This window comes from Cyanistes caeruleus, chromosome 6, assembly GCF_971803275.1.
Source record: "Cyanistes caeruleus chromosome 6, bCyaCae1.hap1.1, whole genome shotgun sequence".
Lineage (NCBI taxonomy): Eukaryota > Metazoa > Chordata > Aves > Passeriformes > Paridae > Cyanistes > Cyanistes caeruleus.
The window spans coordinates 31,144,043-31,160,344 of NC_141706.1; the positions used below are offsets into that span (position 1 = coordinate 31,144,043).

The 16,302-nt window shown below is 45.8% G+C and overlaps 1 long non-coding RNA gene across 1 annotated transcript; it reads right to left on the bottom strand.

Annotated features, from left to right (window-relative positions):
- Positions 1-407: 407 nt before the first annotated feature.
- On the bottom strand, positions 408-15,380 carry LOC111930205 (uncharacterized). The gene is made up of 3 exons (XR_015287953.1): positions 15,136-15,380; positions 12,708-13,100; positions 408-5,245 (listed from the first exon to the last, which is right to left on the bottom strand). It is a non-coding gene; the product is annotated as an uncharacterized LOC111930205 (long non-coding RNA).
- Positions 15,381-16,302: the final 922 nt, after the last annotated feature.

Below are 16,302 nucleotides of genomic sequence, written 5' to 3' on the forward strand. Positions count from 1 at the left end.
ATACTGTGTCCCTTCTAATACTGAACGGGATGTGTGCCAGGCAAGTGGACTGTGGGGTGGCTGGGCTCTTATTCTGTGAAGAGTTCTGCCAGAAAATTAGAAAAATTGCATTTAGGCAAAAATCAGATTATTCAAGTAGGTATGATTACATTTGTGTTTATCATTAAGGTTCCTACTTAAATGTAAAATGCGTCATTAGCTTTTTCAATTTAGGTTATCTTTTAAAAGTTGATACAAAAAAGGAAAAGAAAATATTAAACATTTTGATAAATGTGATTTCTCTTATCTTTATTCCTACATTTCCCTCTTTGTCTGAGGTGTCCTATTTGAAAATACAGTTAGTATAGACTTTATTTTTTAATTTGGAAGGAAAGAGACAGGATTGAGGACTGGAAAGTTCAACATCATCAAGAGATCATGTCTTTTTTATTTTGCAGTGTTGCATTACTACTTGCTTAAGAGTGCTTACCCTGGTCCATGAGGTGTTCTAAAATGTAAATCCCAAGGCAGGCCTATGGCTCATTTTTCCTTATGGGCTGCCTACAGAAAGTGTTGTGGGGATGCAAACCCCCAGATGATCAGGTCTGATCCTCTTGTTTCTTGGAGAAACCGTCCCCTGTTTCTTGGAGATCAATAGCTAACTGCACAATGTCCACCTCTAGCCTTCAAAGGCTGTTGCCTCTCTTAGCATACCTGTCTAGCCCTGTTTCTGGTAGTTTTTCTAGCAATATCCACTACTCCACGGTTCTAGGCCCTGTACCAAGGAGGCCTGGATAACTGGTTTGGTTTGTGGCTGTATGCCTGTGCTTGATGGAAAGTTATGTGCCAGAGACAGGAAATTTTCAGTTCTGGTGAGGCAATGTTGTGCTTGTGGCATTGTAATGGGGATGTATTGATGCTCTGCTTTCCTGAAGGGAATTAGAGCCTCAGAAGAATGAGAATGAACATTTTTGAATGTCAGCAGTTGACAGCTGACCATAGCAAGAGCTCCAGGAGCCACCTTCATCACACAGAAGCAAAAAGTTCAGCAGCAGTCTCCAGCCTCCCAAAGCTCTATGACAGTGACCACTCTGGGTTTGGTGGGAAGTAATCTGTGTCTCAGGTGTTTCTTGAAGCTTGGTCTTGCCTTCCCCAGACATTTTTTCTTTTTGGTTTGTTTTTTTTTCTTCATGTATTTTTTTCCCTAGAATATTTTATTGCATTACCAGGGAAATCTAAGCAAAGTGGGTCTCAGTGATCTTCTGTGCCGAGGCAGGGTCATTACAGCCTCTGATGACTTTGGTGCTGGGTGGAGTGATGCCTTGGAAGCATAGATGTAGTCTCTTAACACTTGTACCAATGCATTTATCTGCCCCTATGGAGTATGCTGAGGCAAAAACTTGCTCTTACATTGCCCTGTTCCTGAAATGCTGCCCTAAATTGTGGAGAAGCACAGGTTGGTCTTCTGAGGAGAGTTCATGGCTTCCTCCTACTGCTGCTTCCCACCTTGTGTGACAAAAATCCTTCAACTCTTCCCTCACACCGCAGCAGCATTCACCTGCAACTGTGACCAGTGCTGCATTGTTGTAATGGCATTCACCAGCCCACCCTGTGTAACAAATAGGCACCTTTGCCAAATAAGCCACGAGACTTGTGATCTGCCTAGGGCTGTGTATGCCTAGCTTCCCAGGGAGCCTGCAGGGTTTTGTCTCACTAATTTCTCCAAGCAGCAGCAGACGTCCTTCAATCTTAGATTGCCCCAGCTGTTGCTCTTTCTTATCCCAGACTCACCTCTTCCCTCCAGGGCTTCACATGACCCCAAACATCAGGAACATCTGGCATACCCATGTTAGCAAGAGAGGACGGTCCTGGGCTCTCCAGGCCGAGTGTGTTCCTGACTCCTTGCTGCTTAGGAAGCGTGGGGCTGGGCTGCTGAATGGCTTGTTGTCTGCTGTCTGCAATGCAAGCAGCATCTCCCCCTCCCCACACCCAGACAGACCCAGATGCCAGGGTCGGCAAGTGAGGGCACCACGAGGGGACCTGCCAGCTCTGCCACTGCAGCTGCTCCCTCTGTTGCTGGCAGCTGGGCTTGAATATTCATGGCAACAAAAGATTAGCACTGTGTATGCTTGGCACTGGAGACAGATAAACTTTCTTGAGGTGCCGGTGGCTGTGTTCTCATCCCATTCAAAGAGCTTGCTCCCTCTCCCCTGCTCCACTTGTCTGCTTCATCGACCAGCTGATTCTCTTGCTGTATAAATGGCCTCTGTTGGGAAAGGGAGGCGAGCAGCTTGATTAAGTATTCAGCAAAGTGGTTCAGAGTCCAGACAAACTAGCGTGGATCTTGCCAACACTTGCACTCAACTGGCACTGAGGAAAGCCGGGGAAAAAGCTCATTTATAAATAGGCAAAATTTTGCAAGGTATCAGCTTGTACTTATCAGCTGCAATCCCCCGATCAAGTAGTTTAGACTTTTCAGACTATCATTACCTCTGACTTCTGCTGAGGTTTAGGGGTTGGAGTATCTAAAGAACATTCAAGGGAACTTAGAATTTGCAGTGACTTAGAAACTTTTCAGTTTTACACCATGACTGATAGGTTCAAAATGCAGTCTGCCACTTCTTCTTCCCTTCTCTGAAGTGGTCTGGAAATGAAAAAAAAAAAAAAAAAAAAAGGAAAAATGAAAATATCAAATTGATGATTGTTATTAAATTATTGATGTTGGCCAGAAGTGGAAGAGGAGAACTTCATTACTCTCCCCATTTTGTCACCAAGTTATTGTTTGTGAGAGGAGTCTGGAGTCATGAAGCTGAGAACACAGGGCAGTTGGCAGCTTTGAAAACTGTCTCAAATGAAAGGATGACCAACCTGGGCAGACAGAAAATGGGAGCTGGAAGTGTGATATGAGTGCTCTTGTGACCATCTAGGTGATGCCCTTACTTACCCTATATTTGAACCACCCTTTCTTCCTTTCTGGGTATATTCTTTGGCAGTTTTCAGTCCTCCATGGGCTGGCATGTTTAGCCCAGAGCAGATTAGTTGTTGATGTTTGGAAGGGAAACCTGAAAAGGTTACAGACAAACAGTGTCTGGAGTTTGAAGAAGAATTGATTTCAGATGACCAATCAAACCATTAGCATGATAGTGCTAGTTCTCCAAAAGCATTCAGAAGTTACAGAATCCCAGAATGAGTCAGAAGGGACCCAGAAGGATCAAGTGCAATCTGTAAGTGGATGGCCCATACAGGGATCAAACCCACGTATGCAGAAGTGGTTTGGCTATCAGGCTGCCTTGCTCTTTCACCTGGTGCATCTTCCTTCTCCCCTCCAGTGAGGCTGGTGGTTTGCTTTGGTGCTTCCGTGCTGTGGTTGTGGTGCTGCAGCTCTCCCTTGGGAAGCATGTTGCTCCCATCACATTTTGTGCTGAGTGTCAGAGTATCCAACTCAGGCTGATCTGCCTCCCCCCAGTACTTTATATAAAATGTCACATTTTAATATAAAGTCACACTGCAATAATTATTCTGACCCCCAGATGAATGATTTGTCAGAGTCAGCTTTTGGTAAACAGAGCAAACCTATCCCCACAAATTTAAGAGGCAGTATCTTTCCAGTCAGTGAAGAGAGAGCAAATCATCTGAGCTGCTCCAGCTTTCTGCTTTAGCCTGAGGTGAACAATACCTTAGAAGTGCCTGATCTTTTCAGGTGTTAGAAGGGAGTCTAGTCAATGAGATCAAATATGGACATCTGTGCCCTAGATGGGTACAGCAGCTAAACTGATATCCCCCTCAGCCAGGGCCAGTAACACCCCAGAGATCACCAGCAACTCCAAAACTGTCTGGGGCCAGAGGGGTGAAGCATGCTCATGCTCTGAAGAGCTGCTCAGCACCACATAATATAGAGTTATGCTGACAGTGGAGATAGAGTTTTCTATCTCTTCCCCAGGGCACCGTATAATGAGGCTTTGGGGACCCAGCAGTAAATGAATGTCACAAAAGGCTACCTGATGGCGTCTGCTCAAAGTAGCCAAATAATTATCTTGCTTTGGCAAACCACACAGGTCTTCAACTCAGGATAATATTAATAGTTTGTTTGCTGCTGTGTGGGAAACAGGAATAACTTTGAATTTTCAATAATTTGCTATGAAATTAACTTCTGATGCCAAAAGAAAGGCTGCTGCATTGATAACGGTTCTCCAAGGGTGACAGTGGGGGAAGAAAAGAGCTTAGGGGCATGGCCACCTGCTCCTTCTTCATCTGACACTGCCATAGTCACAGTCTGCCCAGATTTGGCTTGACAGGTCTCTGGTGAGGACAATTGGAACAACCTCATTAGAAAAGAAGAGTAAACTGTTCAGAAATCAAAGGTAAAATTTGTGTCTGCCAGTTTCATGGGGCTATTTGGAAACAGGATCCTTGCAGTGCATGAAGTCATGCTGTAAGATCAGTGCTGTAGAAAAGTCCACAAATGTTTTTTCTATGAGGAAAAATAGTCAACATTCTCAGGTGGACAGGTCTGTTCAAAGCTAATGTTTTCCTCTCATGCCCTCATGAATTAATTCCTGGTAATGAAGATCACCCCTTGGCTTGTTAAGTGGGAGGCCAGACCACACTTCTCAGCTACATATTGCTCTCTTGTTTTAAGAATTCACTGGAGGAGATACTATATGACATTGTGCTCATTTGTTCCAAAGCACCAGAAGGACTTTTCTCACCTCTTCCATATTCTTTTTTTTTCTCTCAAGCCCCCAGTTAGGATCTCACGAGTTTCCTTCAGCAGATGATTTCTTTCTCCTTTCACTGATTTTAACAGAGTTCTCCATTCTCTGCACATACAAAGTGTTTGCCACCCTAAGCATTATCCGGAGCCTTCCCTGGTCCCATATCATCACACAGTGCAGCACTGGCCACTGTTACATTCCAAGTCCTGGAAATAATGCTCACCTTCTCATCCATCCTGTGTGTCATGAGCTGCTCTGACTCCTTTATTCCCCTCACAAAGAGAAAGGAAAGTTACCATCAGCAAACCAATTTTTATTGAATCCAGATACATGAGCAAGCTGGAATTTACACTTTTTCATGCCAACAGAGAGCAAACTGCCACTTCTTTGCTTCCAACATCTCTTGAACTGTCCATCCCTGGAGTCATGTATTGGTGTCTGTAGATGACACTGCCTCTGCAGACACCAAAGCCATGAGCATGTTCACTGTAGCATCTCAGGAGATAAACTGTCATCTGGCTGTGCACCACAACATTTTCTCTGACAGTTTCCTAAGAACAGAAATAAGAAAACACCTTCTCCATGGCAGCACTGGGACACTGTAGCTCTTCCCCAGAGAGCAGCCTCAGGGCAACCTTATCTCATTCCTGGACAGAGTCACAACAACAAGTGTGTGATTCATGCAGAGAGCAAAGACAGCTCATCCTGGCTCTTCTTGTATGAAGAACTGATCCAGGATATTAGGCCTTCTCCTGCTGTTCTCATTTCAAGTAATAGCAGAGAAATCCTTTCCTAATATAGACTGAATGTCTGGGAAGGTCCATAATTATTCATTAACATAAGAAGTGTCTAAGTAGCCGGTACAACCCTTTCTCCTAATGTGTGAAATATATCTGATGGCCTCAGAGAAATGGGCACAGGGCAGAGCTGAGATTCAGGATCCCTGCTCTGAATTCTGCTCTGGCAGGGACCTCCTGAGAGCTAACCCTGCTGTTGGTCACTTTGGTGCCATTAACAAACCTGAAGCTCCAGGATATCAATGCTCAATAGCTATTGCAGTAAGTGGGACACTCTGAGGGCCCAGTCCTAGGTATCCTTAGAGATGCTACCTACTTCTCAATAAATTTAGCATCTGGAGTTTGACCCAGGGAGCATGTGTTGTCAACTTGTTGTAAGCAAGCTCAAGTTGACTTTTCCTGGATAAAAGTTGTTCTGGCAGCTACAACCACTGTTCTCATCCCAGTGCTGGCAGTTGCCTGGGATGCCACTGGAGAAGTAACATCATTGCCTTGCAACAGAAGGATACTTGTACCTCTGAACAGATATAAACAGCCATCTTTATCTGGTGCCAGAGTAGAATTTGGTAAGAAAGGATTATTGATACAACCATATTTTTAAAGCTTCACTTTCATACAGCTTCTATGCAGAGATGCACAAGTGCAGAGGTAAGGAGACATTTAAAATGAAGGAAGATCTCAGAAATGAAGCCTTTTTTTTACATTAACTTTGAATGCTGACAGACTTCCAGTGGACCTGAGAAATACAGTGATGCCCTTGCTGTTGAGAAGAACTACAAGAAAATGAAGCTCTTATTTCCTGAGCAAAAGTGTGATGCAGAGGCCCAGAGATGAGAGCTGTGGTAGAAAACTGAAAGACGAAACAGACCAAAGAAAGGCAGAGAGACCCACTTGCCAGATCCCTAGGCATCTCTCTGGGGCATTTTAAAAACTTTTTAAAGGACTTTTAAATAAGGCAACCTGGAAATGTTCGTTTTTCAGAAATTGTAGAGGCAGAGGATTATTTGGAGCCTGCAAACTAAACAAATCTACTCAATGACTTTTCTGACAAAGTGTCCCACCACAGTCAGCACCAAGAGACTGCTTAGTCCATAGAAATGGCCTGGTTTGTAAAAACACAAACAAACACAAAATCTCCTTGCAGTCTGCATGAAGATTGCAGAGATAAGGCTCTCCCAGAGTACAACAGGAAGCTCTGAGCTGGCAGCAGACCTTCTCCTATAAGGAATCTTGGAAGAGCTTTAAAGAGGCAGAGTGTTGGGACACAGGAGGGGAAATGAGTAACAAACAGGAACCCTGCACAAAAACAGCTGCCTTCTGTGGGCTGTGACGCTGTTTTTTCTCATGCAGCATGGGGAGGCAAGGACGCTTCATTCTTAAACTTTCACCTTTGACAACAGCAGGCTAAGCATCGGTGTTATGTAGCAAGCCATTGCATTTCACAGCAGTTCTCTCCTTACATGTCCTTTCTTTTCCATGAACCAATTATTATCTGTGAATTGATCTTACTGGGAAAGAGATGATGGTTTTCCTACTAAATATTCATACACACATGTTTGCAGATTATGGGATTGTGTTTTCTTTGGGGTAAGCACAGAACTTTCCTGGTGACACTGCCAGGCACAAGTGCCTATGTCCCATTAGGACAGAGATCCCAAGACACATATATTAAATGTGTACTCTAGCATTATGATGTAAGTTGTGATGTTGCCTCTATAACTGGAATATGATCGGTTGTGATGAAGAAAATACACCAGCTTACCTGGTGAGGACAGTAAATTGTATGTACAAGAAAATATGGGGATAAAACCAGGATACACCATGTAGACAGTATTGTATTAGGATACACCATGTAAGCAACTCTTGTTAGCCACAGGTTTCTCATTCAATAGCAGAATGCCTTGATTAAAAATGTGAGCTTCTGTTGGAATGAGGTGTAGTACAGGACTAGGGTTGCACACTTGCAACCTATTGGAGTATTGGTCTGTACTACTCTTTGTAGACGGTGTTGTTTCAATTGCAAAGCATGTCCTTCCTTGTGGGCCAGCTGCCCAGCACTGGGTAAGCTGCTGTAGCAGCATCTCACTGCTATGACTTGGATTTCAGCTGGAGGACACAAATCCAAAATGGTCCAAAAAACGAGTCTGTGTCTTTTACTAGGAATAAAGGGAAAATATCTTTCAGGCTGTCACCTTGATTACACAGCTAGTTACTCATGTTCTGAGAAGGGGAGGGAAATACAGCAAACAGTGAGTAAGATAGATAGAACAAAGAATGGACAGCTTCACCTGCCTTGTATTCTCCCATGAAGAATTGCTACAGGCATTTCTCATGCCTTTAGCAGAGAGGATAAATGACACCATTCTGCACAGCCACCAACTGCTGATTTAAAGGTCTGACAATCAGAGTTATGACTTCCAGCTGCCCACCCTGCTCCTGTGCCAGAAGTTACCATCCCCACCATGACGTGTACCTGCTTCCACACTGGAAAGCATCATATCTTAGCTCAACCCACTCACCAACAGCCTCAGGACCTGGAAAGGAGTTATGGCACTGTGTTAAGCACAGGGCTGCAGCAGAGGAACTGGAGACTAAGGACAGCTAAAGCTTCTCTGGGCTGTAACTCCATGCCATGCACCAGGACTGATCACAAGACCTTTGCTTACTTCTGAAGCTGAAGCTTTAGGAGAGGAAAATCCAGCTGTAGTTAATCTTTCCTGGTTTTCTAATGGCAACAGTACTGATTAACCTTGAAAGAATATCTAAAAATACATAGAAGTAATGAGCTTACATGGTGCAGTTTAGTGCTATGTGTGCTTCTGGCTGAAAATTGGACAAAACTCACAGGTGCCATTGTCTGTTTCATCTCATTTCAGTTTAAGCAGTTCGACATGAAGGCTTTGAGGAAGGAAACTGCAGAGAAGAGGCAGCAAACCTTGCATAGGAAAACATAGGGGTTCAATCTACAGGAACTTAGAGTTTTTCTCATGGCCAGTATAAATCATCTTTCCCCAACTGCACTAAAGGACAATATTTTACACCAGCTTGTCACTTGGGTTTCCAGAGTGGCTGCAGTGGGGTCATGAATTGACATCTTAGCACTGAATAATATTTTGTAGCCACAGGAGTTAACCAAGTGGCTAAAGACTAAATGAATAGAAGCAGTTTGGATCAAATGGATTGTTCATTAGTATCCCAGAGGAGACCCTGTCATTTTCAGCCCTCAGAGGAGCAGAATCTGGGGCATTTGCATGTACTGCTCAGCAAACTGTCAGCACAGCACACTAACAAATTCATAAGAGCTGCCCTTACGTGGACTACTAGGAGGCCAAATGATTAATAGGTTGATCTGTTGAAACTGTTGGTTTCCTAAAACATGACTTAGTGGACTCATTGCTTACGATACAAGAAGCTGTTATTGACATTCCAATAGCTGGTTTTCGTTAAAGACATCTGTGACCTAGAACTGTGAAAGCCTGTTTGGTTTTGCATTTGTGTCATAAATAAACGAAACTCTGCATTTGTATACCCAGCACATGTTTCCTGTAAGGGGTTTGCTTTCAAAGCAGTCAAAGCAAAATACATTGCCTGGTGGCAAAGGCTGCTGATGGGGTACCACTTTGCAGCTCATGGGCATTCATCTCAGGTAAGGATAATGTGACCTGGGGAGATTCTGAGTTTCTTCATGCAATGTTCCTTTTCCATGCCAAGATGGTACCCTGCTTTTATGCAACATGTGGACCCCAGGCTCTTGGGAACTTGCTTTTTGGCAGCCATATTTCTAATCTACAAATACTGCAGAAGAATTTCTCCCTCCTCTCTCTCCTCTCCACAATCCTACATATGTGCTTTGTTCTTGTACCTCCTTCTCCAGCTGTTGGGGAAAGAAACCGGAACTGTAATTACTAAATTTTGCATTAAACTGATTTTTTGAAACTGTCAGCAGCCTAGGAAAGATTATGAAATAAGAAATGGCACAAAGACACAGGATAGCACAGTGATTAAAGATGTATTTACCCTAGACAACCTGATTTTGGCAAACTGATGAGGTCTAGAAAAGGGCTTGGGTCTGGGAAAGGACTTGAGCCTTCAAGGCTGAATCATGTGTTGCAAAAATACCACTCAGCTAATGTTGTAGCCATGCCACTGATGTTCTGAGAGCACTGCATTCTGATGTATTTGTAAAATATGTAGTTGCCATACAGAAGGCACAAAATGCTCAATTATCACAGTCTAAACCCATCCACCCATCTTTCTACCCAGGAGCACTAAGCACTGGACTGCTGTCCATGTTGCCTGCTCTCTAGACCTTAGCGTTTCGGTACACAGGACCAGCTGGAGGAGGTTCTCCCTCTCCTGGACCTGCATGTCTCAGACAAATGCTCTACCTCTTGAGTGACAGAGTTTGGAGAGAAAGGGCACTCTTAAACTGTTAGGCTGAAGCTGTTTCCCTCGTGGGACTAGACAGGAACTGTGATGAATAGCAGCATCAGAAAGTAATTTAGGTCCTTCTTCAGAGGAATCAGGCTTGGAAGGGTTTGGCTGCTGAATCCCCCTTCTCCCAGGAATCTCCAATCTTAGCCTGGAATTATATGTGATAAGAAACCACCCCAAAAAAGAAATAAACCAGAAATAAAGAACCAGGCCTCAGGACTTCACACTGGGATCACAGGAGCTGGGAGATCCTCACAGAGATCTTTGGATAGGACAGCTGCCTCCTGCTGGGGCTGAAGGAGTGAAACCCTCTCATTGTGCCCACGGAGGAATCATCACAGTCTGGTTCTGCGTGGGAGGAAGCAGGAGAGTTTGGGGGGACTACCTGTGCTTACAAAAGGACTAGCATTTAACAAGAAATTGTCACCCTCCCCTGTGTTCAGGGAACCTCTTGTTTAGGATAGGAGGTTGGGACCCTCCAGGCTCTGTTATACCAGGGCCCCTATCTACACACTTGAGAGCATATGCAAACTGCACAGAAGAATGTTGATCCATTGCTTGCATCAAAAGGGGAAGAGCAGTAGCAGACAGAACAAATTTCTTCAACACTGGACAGGACATGGATGGGAAGCTATTCTCCTGGTATGGGAAGATGTTTTCACTGAAATAGATGAGACTGCCTTGAATTTTCAGTTACCAGAAAACTGGTACTTGAACTGGTAAATTACCAGGAAACTGGTTTCTTCAGCAGATAGGATGTCTCACTTCATACTCACTTTTGTTACGTCTGTATTCAGATTCCACTTAGTCTTCTTTTTGTGAATCATGTTTGTAAACTGTACAGTTCAGCTATTCAGGCATTGGGCAAGGTCCTGCCAGTTTCTGTATGCTGGAAGCCTGGAAGCTATTAAAACAGTATGAAATGTCCAAAAAGAAACAATTTTATAACCTGCAAATCCTACCGGTATCTTCCAAGTTCATCTACCATAATTTCTGTTTCCTTGTGGGCAGTTTTAGATTATGTACTAAAATGTTTCAAATGACCAGCACAGACTGGAGGTACTGTGTGTCATAGCTAAAAGGTGCTGCAGCATGTTTTCATTATTGTTATTCTGAGTTAGGAGGTGTCTATGCAGCTCTCTCCAAACACATGTGGGCTGTCTCCTTCCATGCTTTCAATTGACTGAAAACTCTAAATGTGATAAACATGACATCAAGGCTTCCAGGGAGGAGGAGAGCCTCGATTCAGGTTTGTCAATCCTATTCCACAGTCATGAGCCAGATTCCTGCTCTTAACAACCACATCAGGGACTGAATATAGTCTGTGGCTGCTTTCAAAGGACCACCTCATGATACTCTCATCTGACATCCTCCCCATGGATCAACTCTGGCCCATGGGAAGCATGGTGATGAAGCATCCACTTCACAAACTAAGAAGCCACTGTTTAAATTGCAAGGACCTGATTATTTTCTTACTCACAGCAGATGGAGGAGAAAACACAGTAGTCAAGGACTCAGTGTAAATGGAGCTGGCAGTGCTTTCCTGAGACAGCAGACAGCTTGAAACAATGGCTCTGAGAAGTGCGTCCTGCCTTCATTCATCGCACTAGGAGACTTGCCACCGAGTCCCATGGAAACAATGTGAACAGCCATATTCAGGGTTTCACTGCTGATTATTTTAGCAGACAGGATGGGGACAGGGTAGGAATGAAATCCATATGGGAAGTGGGAATTGCATGGTAGGAAGTAGGGAGACAACACAGAAAAAAAATCAGGGAAGGGGGAAAGAAACAAAGACAGGAGGGGGTGAAAGAATAAACCCTCAAGGGCAGACATGGTGGTGATAATAAGGCACTTGCTCTTTATCTCCAAGTGACACTGGACCCAGTGTGGCAGGAACAGAGCTAACAGGATGAAGATAACTGGGCCATTTCTTCCTCAGGGAATGTTTCACTTGTCTGCTGTGTCCATATCATTTGGGGAGAATTGTTCTCTGTCTGGAGGACACAAACCACCCTTTTGGCATATCCCAGCCCATGAGCCGTGAGAAAACATCTCCTTTCAGCCAGACTCAGATTAGCCACCTAGCATTGGCCAAGGTGGAAGGAATCATCTCCTGGAGGTGTCTGCCCTCCTTGACCCTTCTGCAGGGAGACATAATTCTTCTCAGGGGAGGTGAATCCCACCCTGATGGATGGGTAGAAAGGAGTGTGTTTGCTGGATGTGCCTGTGCTGCTCAGTGGTGTGTTAGACCCTCCTCTGCTAAACTGAATGGATGGCCACCTTCCATCCAGGAATCAGATGCTTAGGACAGGTAAAATGTCTGTGTTCCTTTCTTCCAAGAGGCAGCAAATCCTGTACTACTAAATTAAATGAACCTGGGGCATTGAGCCACTCATGTCCATACCAGTTGTGTTAATTCTTGTGTCATGCCTAGAGCTGCTAGACAGGACAAAACTGTGCAAGAGACAAAGATTTGACAGAGAAGGCAATATACCAGTGGTTAGCAACATTAATTTTAGTAGCATGAGGGAACCTAGATCCTAGATTGCCCCAGCCACACCACTGTTGTACAGGTGTCTCATAAATATTGCCCTGCCCTACCATTCCCAAAGCACCTCTGGCTGCTGTCCTAGTTGCTGACCCTGGAAAGCAAGGAGGGTGTTGAGGAAACTTTCCTGTGTGACCACCCAGGAGCCACACTTGCACCACCTGAGCTGGGACCAAGGTACCTTTATGGCTACACACATCTCCCCATCCCAGTCAGACCAGGTTTCCTTACCAGCTCATCCCCAGATTTTCCATAGCAGACTCTCAGACGTCAGGATCCTTAAAATAATTTCATCATGGTGCAACAACAAAAAAACAACTTGAGCTGTGTGCCTCCAAGGAAGGACCCGCAAGAATGGAAACCTTCAGCTTTTATAGCCTCCCAGTCTATGTGTGCCAAAGCCTGGCATCGTTGGCTCCTGCTATGTCTCTGAGTGTCCAGTCATTTGCTCTTCAGCTGCATACCAAGCTGACAATACCAAACGTGTTCCTCAGCAAGTGGAAGCATCTTGGCACAATCCAAAGGGATTCAGCATCATTTCTTCAGAGCCCTCACTTGTGTCTCATGAGCTTTGAAAGCAGAAGAGATTGCTCAGCTCTGCAGGGTGAGTGACTCTAGTTGTTCCTGTCAAGAGAAAGAAAGGATGATGTCAGGTTTGTATGAGAAGTGGCTGGGATTGACAGCTGCCTGCTACCACACAATGAGAAAACAACTTTAGCACTGTAAGCAGGATATTTACTACCAAGGATTCACAGAAACTATCATAAAGGGTTGTGATAAGTGGATCTGGTACATTTTGCAACCCTTGAGGGCCTTTTCCTAATTTGCCATGTGATTTATCAACCTTTTATTGTCCTCTAGGGCTTTACACATATTGATGGCACTGACCTTGAAAAGCCCATGGCCTAACATGTGAATGATATTATTGTGTGTGGAATGACAACAGAATTCTAGGTCAGAGACTGGAGGTAGACATGTGAATGTGGAGACTGAACAAGCTGGAGACTATTTCCAAGTGCCAGTTTGTGCAGGCCAGGGTCTCAGAAGGATTCACAAAGCAGTATCTGCATCCTGGCACTGCTGTCACTGCAGGCTAAGAGAAGTGACTGACTTGCCTTCTCTTCTGAGCCACACATGGCTGATCTGCTGCAGAATCCCACAGCATAATGCAAGCTCTATCAAGTTAAGTCACACTGGGGTCTTGCAAAACACAGTGCAATTGTCCCTGCTTTACAGTGGGAAGTGTAAGATTGTAGAGTATACCAATGGCAGATGGAAGCAGCAATCCCTCAAGCCATGCTCTTGCCATTTCAGGCAGGGTTCTCCAAACCGGGAGAGGTTCTCACCCTACCAGAGGCATTGTCCTTGGATCATGCCCCTCCTTATGGAGTCACTCCTTGGTTTCTTATAACTATTGCAATAAACACTGACCCAAGAGGTCATTCCCCTCCTGCTCACAGACAACACAACTCAGGATATTTCTTTATACAGGAGAATATGACTTGAAAGTGTTTAATGCGCCAATCAGGCTGCAGCTGCTGTGGGTGAAATGCAAGCACAGGTCAGGTCAGCAGGCAGTTTTCCATGCATTTCCAACAGGACATCCAGTCTACACATCCTTCAAATTAAGGCTAAATCTAGACTGGGTTCATGAAATTCAAAATCTCCTAGGTAGAGAAGAATGCACCCTGGACTTCTCCAACTACAAAAATCCCCTTCAGATCTGAGGAGCTTATAGATTATTTATGTTGGCTAAGCATGAGCAATGTTGAAGCTGAGATGTCTAACAGGTCAGGAATTAAAATAAGACTCAGCTCTGATCTTTGCTCTAAACATAATGCAAAGTAAACCCTGCCCCAATCCCTGTTTCAGACAAATCCTGTTCTACCACAGCTTCACAAACCTACTTTCTCTTTGTCATTCAGAGGGGCTCCCTGACTGCATCTCTGAGCTGTTTTCAACTACAGTAAAAGAACCAGGGAAGAAGATCTGATTTTCTCACTCATCAGTTGGAGGTTTGCTGAAAAAACAAACACTAATGAGAGTCAAGAGGTGGTAAATGAGTGTTAAGAGTGCAGTCCAACCTGGGAACCAGCCTTGCATAGGAAGATGCATTCTCCCTTGCAGAAAACAGAGCAGTAGCTCCAGCAGCATGGTCTCTGCAGCCACAAAATGACCAACGAGAAGGGGACAGATGAAACTTCCCTGTGTTGAGATGTCAGAGTCTGGCCCATTTGGGAGAGCATAAACCAGGGACAGAAACCAGGTTATAATTGGTCTCCTCTCGACTGGAGACATCCGAGAGATGCAGCTGTTTGTTTCCCATCCTACCTTGGGAAGCAGGTAGGATGCTGTAACATCTGAGGAGGTCATTGGGGTTGAGGTGGAAAACATCTGTGTAGTCTCAGAGCTGGGGTTGGCAGTGGGTATGTAGCTGCTATCACACACTGCAGGGAAAGCCAGGATCCTGCCATAGTGCTGGTGCAATCTGGGAAGGCCCCTGTGAGCTAAACACGGCCTTTCCCTGCAGCCTATGGCTCTTGGGGGAACCTTAGATCTCCTCAGCCGCACCAAGGCACAGCTCGGGCTGGGGCAGCGCCTGCAGCTTTTTTTTTAAGGACACTCGGGGTGACAGCCCAGCCAGGCGCAGGCACCGTACCGGGGCTAATGCTCCTCTATCCAGCAGGGGACTGTTGCCCTGGGCTCCTGCAGGCACCGCGGAGGACTCTGCCTGCCTCCCCGAGGGGTCTGTGGTGTTTCCAGCGGCCTGCGCACGGCAAGGGCCGGCGGGTCGGGGCAGCCGCGGCCGCTAGGGGGGTACCGAGGGCCGGGCCGGGGCTCGGGGGCGGCGGGCGCGGCCCCGGCTCCGTGTGCGGCCTCAGGTGCGCGGCGCCGCCCGCAGCCGGGCCGGGCCGGCCAAGGGGCCGCGGCTGTGCCGCACCAGCTGTCCCGGGGCTGCGGAAGGACGGCACCGAGCACGGCGGAGCGGTGCCATCAGCCTCGGTTTCCTCAGGAAACGGCTGGGAGCCGTGAGCAGCCCGCAGCCAAAACCTGCTTCAGATTTAAACCTTGCCCTAGGAAACGGAGCCCGGGATTCCCTGGCACCTCCGGAGGGAGCTGGGAACTCACGTAGGCAGCCGCTGGCGGAGAGGCCACGGGCCCGGGCTGGGATCTGCGGCCCGCTGTGCTCTCTGCATAAGCTCGGTTCGCCTGGAAGTCCCCGGCACCTGGAGGGGAAATGGCCCTGTTTGTTCCCTCCTGAACTCTTGGGGCACTCCTGACTGACGCTTGGAGAGCGCAGAAAATAATCCTCCCAAAATGAAAATGCAGGGGACGTCATCAGGAGCCAGTGTAGTCAGGGCTTTCTTGCAAAATGTTAAGCGCTGAAATGCTCGTCTGCCAAAGAGATCAAAGCTAATAAATCAGGAAGTTTTCAGTTTGGCAAAGGCAACTTTGCTGAAGCCACGTACAGCATGATACTGCAGATCTGCTCTGTAGCCAGCACTCGTCCCATACAACATCCAGATGTGCACACTTTGTGGGGTTGGCTAAGGGCAAGTGAACCTGAACCCAGACAGAACTTCCAAACGTGCCTTTCCCCAAGGTTTACTGCCAGCACATGATCCCTGAGCTTCTTTTACATCAAGACTAATTAATCCCATCTCTGTCAGGAGGCCACAAGCTTCTAGAAATCAATCTGAAGTAGCAATTCCCAAAGAGAAGTGTCTATTTTTACAGTGCTGATGTGGAGATGGTGATCCTTTTTCTGGCAACCGTGGAGAAATTCCTCTCACCAGCATTGTCCACCTGCGTGTGACAATAATAG